Below are 11,529 nucleotides of genomic sequence, written 5' to 3'. Positions count from 1 at the left end.
CGATTGCGCGCTGCCCCGGGTCCGCAGTCGTGGCAGTCAGCCAGCTGTCGCTTTGCGGCGCTGTCGCTGTCGCGTGCGAGTGCAACAGCCGCACATCGCGTAATGCTGGCTCTGAACGTGCGAGCGAGACGGCGACTGCAGCTGAGACGCGTTCACAGCCCACCACCAATGGCATGACATGGAACCGGTTTGACGTCGCTGCGCTGCCGCCACGCTCGCTGTGTGCGTGCGTCTGTGTGAGCTGTCGCGGCAGCGGTTGGTGTTGAAACCGCACCAATACCATAAATTTTATCAATGGAGTTGGATAGAGAAGGAAACGCGGGGGGGAGAGGGCGCCCATGGCGAATGCGTTATGTTGCTGTTTTTTGTTCGTTTGTTTGTTTGCTTGTGTGTCAATATTGTAGTTCGCAGCCCGTCGTCTAGTTTTGTGGCGCTCTCTTGCACCCCCCAAAGCCACCCACTTGAGGCGTGGCCAGCAGCAGTGGCAGCAGCGCTGTTCTGTGTGTGCCCTCTTTGGGGGATTTACAACATTATCAACATTTATTTGTATGCAAATTTATATTTTTTTTTTTTTGTTCAACTGAATTCTTTGGGTTTTTCTTTTTTCGTTGTTGTTGTTTTCTTTCTTTTTTCTTTTTCTGTTTTTTGGGTGGACAACGTCGACGACGCGCGCTGCCATTGAAAGTGCAAATATTTTGACATTTTAAATAATGTTGATTAAAACTGGCAAAGGTCTCAATTATTAAATTGATTGCTGAACCTGTAATTTGTTTGTACGCGCCACAATATGTGTGGCACGCAATCAACAGTTGTATTTTAAGCCATCGAAAGAAGTAATTCATTAATGACTTGTTTACACCGAATAATGAGCAGCAGCATTAAGAATGTCTATTCTTACACTACATTCCTCTAGAGAATAATTCTAAAAAATAACATTTATTATTCTATGCAAACAAAATCAATTTTATAGTCAAAGATTTGTCTTTGGGCATCGCTTTAATATTAAAGCCACTTCAAGACAACTAGCGCCATCTACTTGTCCAAACTGAGCAACTTAACAGGCAACAACAAGAGCAACAACAACAACAAAACCAGTCAAACTGGCCAGCAACTTGACGTCGCTCAACAGCACAGGTACAAAGGCATGCACACACACACACACGTACACTACCTCACAGTCACAAATACTACCTCAAGTTAGTGCTATCACGCCCCTCTGCATACACACACACGTTCACATACTCGACAATAGAGAGCGCTTGCGCTCTCTGGCTCTCTTGCTCTCTCTCGCATACTTACACACTAGACGCCGCCCACTCGTGAGCAACAAATTCAAAATGGCGACACGTCGCTGTCGCCTTGTAGCGCTGCCGTCCGTAAAACAACAAAAAATTTTCATTCACAAGACGCAGCCGGCTGCGGCCGTCACTTTTTGAAAGCAACACAAGACAAAAAGAACCTTTAGGCAGCGGAGCACGAGCTCTTGTTCACAAGTGACCCAAACGGTTGACCAACCGTCCGTCCGTCCGTCTGTCCGTTTGTCTGTCTTTAGAAACCCCTCGAGCCCCCATCAGCAGTTGTCACCTGTACTGCCCGAGGAGGATTTCCGCTTTGGCTTGGCGGGGTTTTTTTTTGTTTTTATGGAGCTGCTTGCTGCATATTCATAAGCCGCTGGTGCAATTAAAGGCGTCGTCTCAATTGTTAGACAAGAAACGTGCATCGATCAATAAGCGCTTAAACTATTGGGCACCGCACTGATCCGATTAAAATTGTAATCCCTGGCAAACGGCTTCGCTGCACTAATTTGAAGGCACCACCAAGTAAAATGCACGTAATTGTTGCAATTAGTTAATGAAATATTTATTAAATGCAAATTATGATTGCGGCTTTAGCTGCTGCTGCTACTGTTAACTTTCCCACTGTCTTACTGTAAGTAAAGTGTATCTGAGCGTGTGTCAGTGTGTATGAGTGTGTGTTGTGCAAGTGTGTGAATGTATTTGCAAACAGTCTGTCTTCAATAATTGCACATAAATCAAAATTAAATCGTCACTCGACGTGGGGCACGTGCAATCGAAACACTTCAATTCAACGCGTTTGCAAGTCAATTTTACCAATTGTCTATTATATTAAATAGACAAATTGACATATGTTTGCTCAGCTCATTTCATTTTTTATCAGCGTATAAATAAATAAATTATTTCGACTGTGAATTCCAAGAACTGTCTTGTTAAAGCTGAATTAAATGTACATATAAACACTTTATCAATTTAATTGTAATTGTGAAGTTATTAATAAAATATATATGTACATATGAATGTTATATAATATAATCAATTAATTTGACTTTGATTTTAATTGTAGTTGTAATATTATTGAGTTACTATAATAAAATATATTTAATATTCCCAACTAAATTAATTTGATTATGAATTGCAAGAACTGTGTTTTTAAATTATAATATGAATTTAAATCACTATACAAGCTACATAAGAATTATTATGTTTTTGAATTAATATAATAAAATACATTTCATATTACCATATAAATCCAAGAACTGTTTTTTTTTACTACAACAGTAAATTAAGGTTAGCAAAAAAAATAAAATTACAATTGAAATCGAAATTCAATTAGAATTAAAGTTTCACTCAATATAAACTCAATATAAACCAAGTTATTACTTGGCTAAATAAAACATAATTAAATGGCTGCTGAAATACTCTAGTTAATTAAGAGTGTTCTACTATAATCGTAGTGTAATTTCATTAGAGTGAAAAGTATAATCTTGTCTTCCACTCCGATAAATGGCTATCTTGCATATCCATGTGGAATACTTTAACCATTGATGTCTTACTCCGAGTGACGTCCAAGTAACTAAAGAGTAGAAAATCAGAATTAAGCAAACGTAGCATTCAAATACAGAAGCCTAATCGATTTTATTACCAAATAACATTAATTCCCAAATTAAAGCCAAGCGCCGCGACGGCAGTTTGCAGTTGAACAAATGAGACGATTAATTTTGTTAGTTCTCTGCTGTATATAGTAGGCCTAGGCAAGAGCTCTTGACGACCCCAAAACGAAATATAAAAATAAAATGAAAGAAGCATACACTGTGTACACAGAAATCAACGGAAAATTTGAAATGCACAGCAAAACGCCCACGTGAAGGCAAAGAAGAAAGCGCAAAACGTCAAGGGTTCTTCAACGTTCTTGAGCACAAGGTAAAAACCCAACGGGGCAAAGGCAAAGACGAGGGCGGGCAGCGAAGAACTGAAAGAAAGGAGAAAAAAAAGCAACACGGAAACACCTACAAAGGCGGGCAATAAAAGCAAATGGAAAGCAATGAGCGGCCCCAAAAAGCCAAAGTTCCCGGGCAATACAATTTATCATTTAAATAATAATGTGCCACAAATGACGAGAATGAAGGGACGACGATGCACACGGAAGGGACACTGCCAACCGACGAAGGGACGAAGGGTCACTGAGAGCTGTGAGCGAGATGGCAAGCAAAGACTATAAATCAATCAAATCGAGAGCCACAAGAACAGCAGCTAGAGCGAGATGGTAATGGCTCAAGTCTGTTGAGTTTCCTTTTGGGGGTTGGTTGCTTCGCCGCTCGGCTCAATGAAATGGAAACTGACGCTCGCTTCACTCGGTTAACGTGGCTCTGTTGGTTAACTTGGTTCACTTGCCCGAAAATGAAATGCGAAACAACGCGCTCAAATTACATTTTAATGAGCCAGCCAAGGCAAGGCAAGGCCACTCTAGTAGTAGTAGCACCACAAACTGCACGCTGACCTAAGCAACAATAACAACAACAATGAAAAGAGAGCTGCCACAACAACTACAACGAGAGGGCAGGAAGAACAACAAGTTGAGCGGCCCCAAAATGCCCATTTGATGCGCCTTTCAACGCCATAAATTTTATGAATGCAGCTTCAGTCATAGAGACGGCGACTTTTATGAATTTGTTTATGATGTACGAGGAGTCTGATGAAAGCGCCGCAGCAGGCGCCAAATTGGGTCAGCCACAGAGACAGAGAGAGAAGGAGAGAGAGACTGTGGACCGCCCGTGGTTGGGCATTAGCGTTGCCCACATGTTGGCTGAAGCAGCCAGTGCTTCGAGTCTCTTGCTTTGCTTTGCTTTGCTTTGGCTGTGTATTGACATTCAATTCGAAATAAATCAGACTTTACGACTTCATTGCACATTGGGAGCTGCTCTCTGAGGTCTCTGGCTGCCATGGTTAGTGGCTGGCCGCTGTGGCTGGCCGCTGTGGCTGGCGGCGTCTTTCAAGCAAAGGCAACGCTGGTGGCGTTGGCGCTTCAAGCATCCTGTGTTAATTGGCCGCCATCGCCGTCACTGCCAATAAATTTTCAGCCCCAACGGCGACGTCTACAACGACAACGACGACGATGGCAACGGCAACGACTTATTCTCATTGTTGATGTATTCATTGAAAAGTATTGGCTTTTGTGGTTGTTGTTGTTGTTATTGCCAGTTCGATTAGCTGGCACTATGTTGGGGCCACTTGCAACGCGTGACTTTGGCACACCATTTGCGAATTCCTGCGGCGCCAATTAGCCAAAATACAAAAAACGTCTACGAAAAAATATTCGAAAAACCAGTAAACGGAATTTCAATTGAGCTACTGTGTCGCGCAAAACGTGTTGGAGAAATTCGTTGATGTCTTTATTGCAAAACGAAAGACTTAGGCGACGAACTAGCAACCCATACAGGATGTTCGTTTGACACCCGCACTTGACGTCTGCGCTGCCAAAAAAATCATGAACCTCAACCTCCGCTACGTCGTTGGTGTAAAACAATTTCACACCTGGGAAACCTTTTAAGCAGCGTCACCCAAAAAGCCATCAACCGCCGAAATGAAATGTTTTGAAATTTGAAAATAATTGTTGACACTTTTTTTTTTGTATTTTGTCTGTAGTACTTGTTGTGGAAGTAGTTGTAGTTGTTGTTGTTTTTGTTGTTGTTGTTGACTGCCCATCCACGTAACAAGTGCGCCTCTTGGCTGCACATGCGCATAGAGGAGAATAGGAAAACTTCCGGCACACACAACTCACAACTCAAAAACTCAGCCACGAAATTTAGTTGTGTCACATTAAAAAGCAATTATCACCTTAAATTAACCAACGTATGTACTACAACGTACAACATTTTGTGGGTGCCATCAAATATTCAAATTGGTTGCCTCGCATTTTTTCTAATGACTTTTCAAAAAACGAAAAAAAAAAGATAACCAGCCAACAACAACAAGAGAGTGTGTTTTTTCGACGGGGGAGTTTGGCTCAAATTAACTTGTTGCTATTTTCGATTGGGCGCGTCACTGTCAGCTTGACTTGAACCCCTACTCCTACCCCTTGTTACCCCTTGGGACGGGGGTTTCGAACGGTTGCGCTTTTAATTCGTTTTAAATTATATTGTACTCGGCTTCTTTTTTTTGTGTTTAGAATTTTTTCTGTATTCCTTGCTGGCGATCTAGAGTTTAATTTAGCATTGAAACGTATTTGACTGAAGTTTTAACGACAACAAAACTGATTCACAATATTGTACATGAACATTGGATCGAATTCAGCGGAAAGTAAGTGAAAAAATCCAGTTTTTTTTATCATCAATAATAATTATTATTATTTGCTGTTAAGCTGAAAGTTCCATTTACATAAAAAACGGCCAACGAATTGCAGCTATTGCCATAACAATTAGCACAGCTAACAAGCTCTTTATTTATGGTTAAGCATATTAGAATATTGTTAGAGCCTTAAACAATCCCGTATTGAGTATTATTAATTGTTAATAAATTAGTAATCAACTGCTAAAGAGTTTTGCTTAAGTTACAAGTCACACATATTTTCCTAACAATTAACGATAAGCAACATTAGTGAAATTTCATCTGTCCTCTTGAATTTTTTAAAGAAACGTAATAAATACTTAAAAATAATAAGTAGGAGAACTACAGTCGAGTCTGCTCGACTGTAAGATACCCGCTACCCATTTTCTATAAAACTATATTCTACAAATTAACAAAAAATATACTGTAAATACAAAAATATACTTAAGGCCATATTTTATATATCGACACATTACATTACGATTTCAGTAGGCGTTTTTTGACAAGTGTTTCTTAAATTTGTTCAACAATTTTTATTTGATGGCAACCTAATTTTCAGGAATCTCAAATACTTTAGTTATTTTTGTATATTTTAATAGTTTGGTATTATAAATATCACAACTATTGTGATACCAATTATCAAGAATTGTATGTATAAACATCATTTCAAAAATACAGTATTTTAATATACCAAAAACTAATATATTTCAAATATCAATAACGAAGAAAATAATACTCCGATTTTAGAATTCTATAAGAAATGTTTCAAAAATACACTTTTTTAATATATAATATTAAAAACTATTCAATTTAAATTTTTATTACATTCCTTTTCGTGACACTTTTGTACCACGGTGCAATGTCGCATATGCTCCATTATCAAAACACCTTACTTAGGTAACAACAAAGTCAACAACAACGAGGTGAAATTTGTGTTTTGACGGAAACATTTGTCAGCGTTTTTGCAGCCATTTGTGGCGCCTCTGGAGTTGGAGTTGGGGGAGTGAAGGAGGTACGCACTGCAGCACACAACCAAAAAAAAAAAACATAATAAAAAGGGTTGCTGAAAACATTTGAACAATTTAATTAGATTTCCCCCCAACACTTTTCGTGGTGTGATGGAAAATGATGCAAACAAATTATCGTGGGCCTGTTAAAAAGAGTCCGACTATAGTACAATAATAGTTGATGTGTGAGAGAGAGAGACTGCAATAAAATTTGAAAAGCGTGATTTATGCGCAGCGTGTGTGACAAGATTATGGCATCTCCAACATAGTTCCATTTGGTTTATTTTCGAGTATTTTGTTGGTTGTGCATTCTTGACATCCACAAACTGAGGAAAACTGGTAATTTGAAATGGCGTCGACTCCATTGTCAAGTCAGCCACATTTGATTATACAATAAGCAATCTGGCCGGCAGCCAGAAACAAACACTCTCCAGCAATACGAACCACCAACGAAGCTGCAAACGTTGCGCCGTCAAACTGAGCATTGAATGATGCTCCAACTGAACATTTCCAATCCCCAGACTCAATTCATTCACGGCATGGCAATGCTCGTTGATGGCACACAGACCATTGACATCCTCGTTGCCGGCGTTGACTTGGCCATAGTTCAGCAGTAACAGTAGCAACAGCAACAGATACAACCACGAAATCATGGAATCAATTCCGAATTTTATTAACAAATACAGACAAAAAATAAATGCTGTTGATACGAAACCAGAGCTTGTTTGATTTAGAATTCTTTTTTGTTGTTTTTTTTTTCCTAAAAGCCAAAGGTGTCTCTGTTCATATCGAAGCAAACGTTATATATAGAAAATTAATTGCTAAGCAGGCCAGGATGAGGATCAGCAGCTCTCTTTCCTTAACTCACACACACGCACACACTCCTTTGTGTATTATTGGGGACCCTTTTGCCTTAGCCGTATGAGTGATATGATTTATATTGTCTTTCTTAGCGGCGCCACAGTCGACGTCGTCGGCATCTTTAATGTCTGCTATATATATGAGCATATATGTATCTGTTTGTGTGTTTGTGTGTGTGGGTTGATGATGATGAGAGGCGGCTGCGCTTTTAATTTGTGTTTGCTTCGCGTTTCGTTTTATTTTCAAGAATTTTGTGTGCCGCCGACACCCTTTTTAGAGGAAGAGGAACAAGTCTGAAACAGTATCTCTGCGTGTAACCTGTCCACTTCTTCACACTTCATTCGCTGAAGCGCTGCTGCTGCTGCTGCATCGCTCCAGTTTCGATTGCTAATCCGTTTTGCCAAATTCGCCATGCACTCAATTTGCAACGTGGGCGCTAATTATAATCAGTTACCTGGACACACAACACACAGGATGTTGTCGCATGCTGTGCGGGTGAATTTGTTAATGAGCTGACGCCGTTTGCGATTGTCATTTGCCTGCCTCTAATTGTTGCGAATTGTTGTTCCAAGGATTTGTACATTCAACAAGGTCATTGCAAGCGCCAGTTGAAATGAACTGCAGAGCAAATCGCTGGCAACTGGGTTAATGCTAATGTGAAGAGTGTCTTGTGTTCTGGCCCAGTTTGTTTGCATGCAAATGAGGCCTAAGCTCACAAGTCATCTAACGGTGCTGCCTTGGTTGTTGTTGTTGCTGCTGCTGCTGTTGTTGTTGCAACGGCAACGCCCAGGCGCAGCAATGCGCCCGCAGCCAGTGGCAGCATCTATCAAACAGAACAGCGACGACTGCTCTCCATACAGAGAACATGGCCATGTTTTGTATTATAAAGTGCACTACGGCTACCAGTTAAGTGCATGTTGCTGGCGGGCCTCGAGAGTGGTCAGAGCGACCAAAGCATCAAGCGCAGAGCATCGGTAGGTGTGTAAACTATGTTGCTGCCGCATGTTGCTGTGAAAATGTTGCTGCTGCTGCTGTCCGGCCGAAATACGAAAAAAACGCCAAGGGGCAAGAACCTTTTTTCATTTCGGCTGCGCACTAACCGAGTGGGCGCGATCACCTGATGTTGCAGCCACAGCAACAACAGCAACATCAGCAGCAACAGCAGTTTAAGCAACGCGCCAGCAGTAGAACAGCTTCTGTGCAACATGGCCACCTTGCTGGTTGCAAGTTCCAACTGAAACTGGGACTGAGACAGCGACTGAGGTTGGCTTTCTTTTCATTCATGCACTTTGGTGCGCTGTTCCATGCGGGTTTGGCAACAAGTTGCCAAGCTATAATTACCGCATCCATGTCGCTGCAAGTTGCTACTTCATAAATTAGCATGCTGCCACCACAAGTCTGACTTTGCTGGCCTCGCCTCGCCTCGGCATGTGCTCCATTTGCAGTGCTTTGTCATTGCCATTTGCAGCAGCCCCTTGCATAGTAGAATGTGCTGCAGCAGTTTTCCATGGAAATAGGCAACAGGCAACAACCAGCAACCAGCAACAGCCAAAACACAAATCACAAATCACATTGGCAGCGGCCATTAGGCTTCCGTGCTGCCTAGTCGCAGTTTTTAAGAGTTGAAGACGCGCGGTCGGAATTGGAGACGCAATGTGGAAGCCCAGACGAGGCCATGCTAGCCTCCGGCTAGTGTACAAGCTGCTGAAGCTGTGGCTGTCGTTGTGGCTGTGGCTGTGGCTCTGGATGCTCCTACTGCTCGTTTTCCTTGAATTTCGCTTCACTGGAGCTGAGCAACATATTGCAACGCCCTCGTCCGCGTTCGTCCTGCGCCGCTCGCTTGTTAGGGCCGCCAAAAGCTCGTTGCCGACCCTCTCTCTCTCTCTCTTTCTCTCACTTACTCCCCACCCCTCTCTTTGCGTCTCTTTTTTTTGCTGACTGACCCACAAACAATTTGTTTTTGCATTTCGCTGGCGGGGATTACACAGCGACCGGCTATGATAGCTACCACCCCAAAAAAACCAAAAACAAAAATGAGTCAAGCAGAGCATCTTCATTTTGGGTAGTCCAGTTTTCTATATACTCTTTCCAAAAAAGGATAGAATGCTCATACACCGCTTAATAATTGTTTATGGAAGTTTAGTTTGTCCTTTAGAAAAAAATGAAAGAACAATTCAAAAATTCAAAAAATTTGCAAATATTATTGAAATGACAGTGTTGCTTCACTGTACCAGTCTAAGCCATAAAGCTATGTATAGAAGAAGTATTTCAGCAGTAATATTAATTTTGATTTATAAATTTGTGTATGTAATACTTAGAAAGAGTTCTAATCCATGTATTCGATATATTTGCCTAACAACAAAAGCTTTTTTCCGTTTTGCAATCTTTTTTATTACTTATACATTTATTATAATCTGTTTTACAACAATATTTTTTCATTTTCGGCAATCTTACCACCAACAACATTCTCTGTCTGTTCCTCCTACTTTTATCCACGATAATGCATTATTCTGATTGAACTAAATTTACAATTTCAATTGTCTGCAATATATAATGTATTTTATTATTTTTCCTTAATTTTTATCACTTTTACAATGTTGTTTTTTTTACAATGACTTCTACCATAGATTATAATATTAGTATTTATTTTACAGAATAAAATGTTTACTAATGAGACACCTAAGACTAAATTATAATTTTAAGCAAATAATTTTTCCCGTTTACTGCAATATTTTTTTAAATTAATTTTATAAGCTTCCTTCCATTAACAGCATTCTATGGCTACTTCTCTTACTGTTACCCATAGTCATTAATTCTGTTTTAACTTATAATTTAATTAAAACTGTGAGACATACGACTAAGCTAAATTTATAATTTTAAGCAAAAATATTTCCCCATTTACAGCAACATTGTATATAATTCATTTGATCATAATGGGAGGCATTAACAGCATTCTCCGGCTGCTTCTCTTACTTTCACCCATTCCATGGAATTTCCTCCCACAAGTGCAAAGCTGTTAACAAAGCTGTTATGCCCCACTGCGCAGTGTAGCCGAGTGACGCCAGGCAAGAGGCAGTCAACATCAACATCATTATCACGATCGGGCACGATTGGAGCGGAAGGTTCAGAGTCCGAACTGGTTCCTCATGGACCACGCTCATTGCGTGACTGCGTTTCAAGGTTTCTTTGGCTTCAGTTTGAGTTGTAGCTTTTGGGTTTTTGTGGATTCGGCGCATATCAGACGGAAATATTGTGCGAACTTGTGGATTTCAGGAAATCAATCTTGTTGCCATTAAATCGCATTCGCTATTCGACTTTTTCGCTGTATCGTTTTATTGTTTTACAGCATCTCTCGACATCAAGAAACAAAAAAAAAAACTTAAAAACTGGACAGAAGTTGCCACAAAATTAGCATAGGCACGAAACATGTTGCAGCCCTTAGCTTTAGTTCTCTCTGTCTCTCTCTATCTTGCACTCTTGCTCTCTCTGTTGCTCTCATCATTAGGCAAAGCTGCAGCAAGGGGCAACAACTCGACGCTGGCGTATTTGTTCGTTCAACATGACCGCAGGCAAGGCTTCAGTTGTGGACTTGGTCGTGGCCTCCGTCTTGGACTTCGAGTTGGGCTTCTTCCGTGGCCGGTTAACACCCAGTGCCACAGCCCCGAAATGAATGAGATCTGGCCAAGACGAAACAGACAGGCGGCTGCCAAAGCTGCCCAACTGCTGCTGTAGCTCTTGATGATGTGGACGGTTGTGGACGGTTGTGGATGTGGCTGCTGCTTGTGGCCGCTGGGCATCAACTCGTAAGCGTTTTTGAAGACCTCCAGTGCAGCACGCGATTTATATACGACACCCATTTGGACATGGAAAGGAAATGGAATGGACAGCACAGAGACACACAACGAGAGAGAACCAAGACGAACAAACGCCCAAAAACACTGAAGCACGAGTCGCTCGAGGTCTTTCCTTACCGTTCTATAAATCTCTCCCCAGCCCCAAAAAAAAACAAAAACAAGACTTTTATATTTATTAATGATTTC

This window comes from Drosophila albomicans, chromosome 3 (assembly GCF_009650485.2).
Source record: "Drosophila albomicans strain 15112-1751.03 chromosome 3, ASM965048v2, whole genome shotgun sequence".
In the NCBI taxonomy this organism is placed as follows: Eukaryota; Metazoa; Arthropoda; class Insecta; order Diptera; family Drosophilidae; genus Drosophila; species Drosophila albomicans.
The sequence above is the reverse complement of the archived record's forward strand: the minus strand, read 5'-3'. Positions refer to the sequence as shown.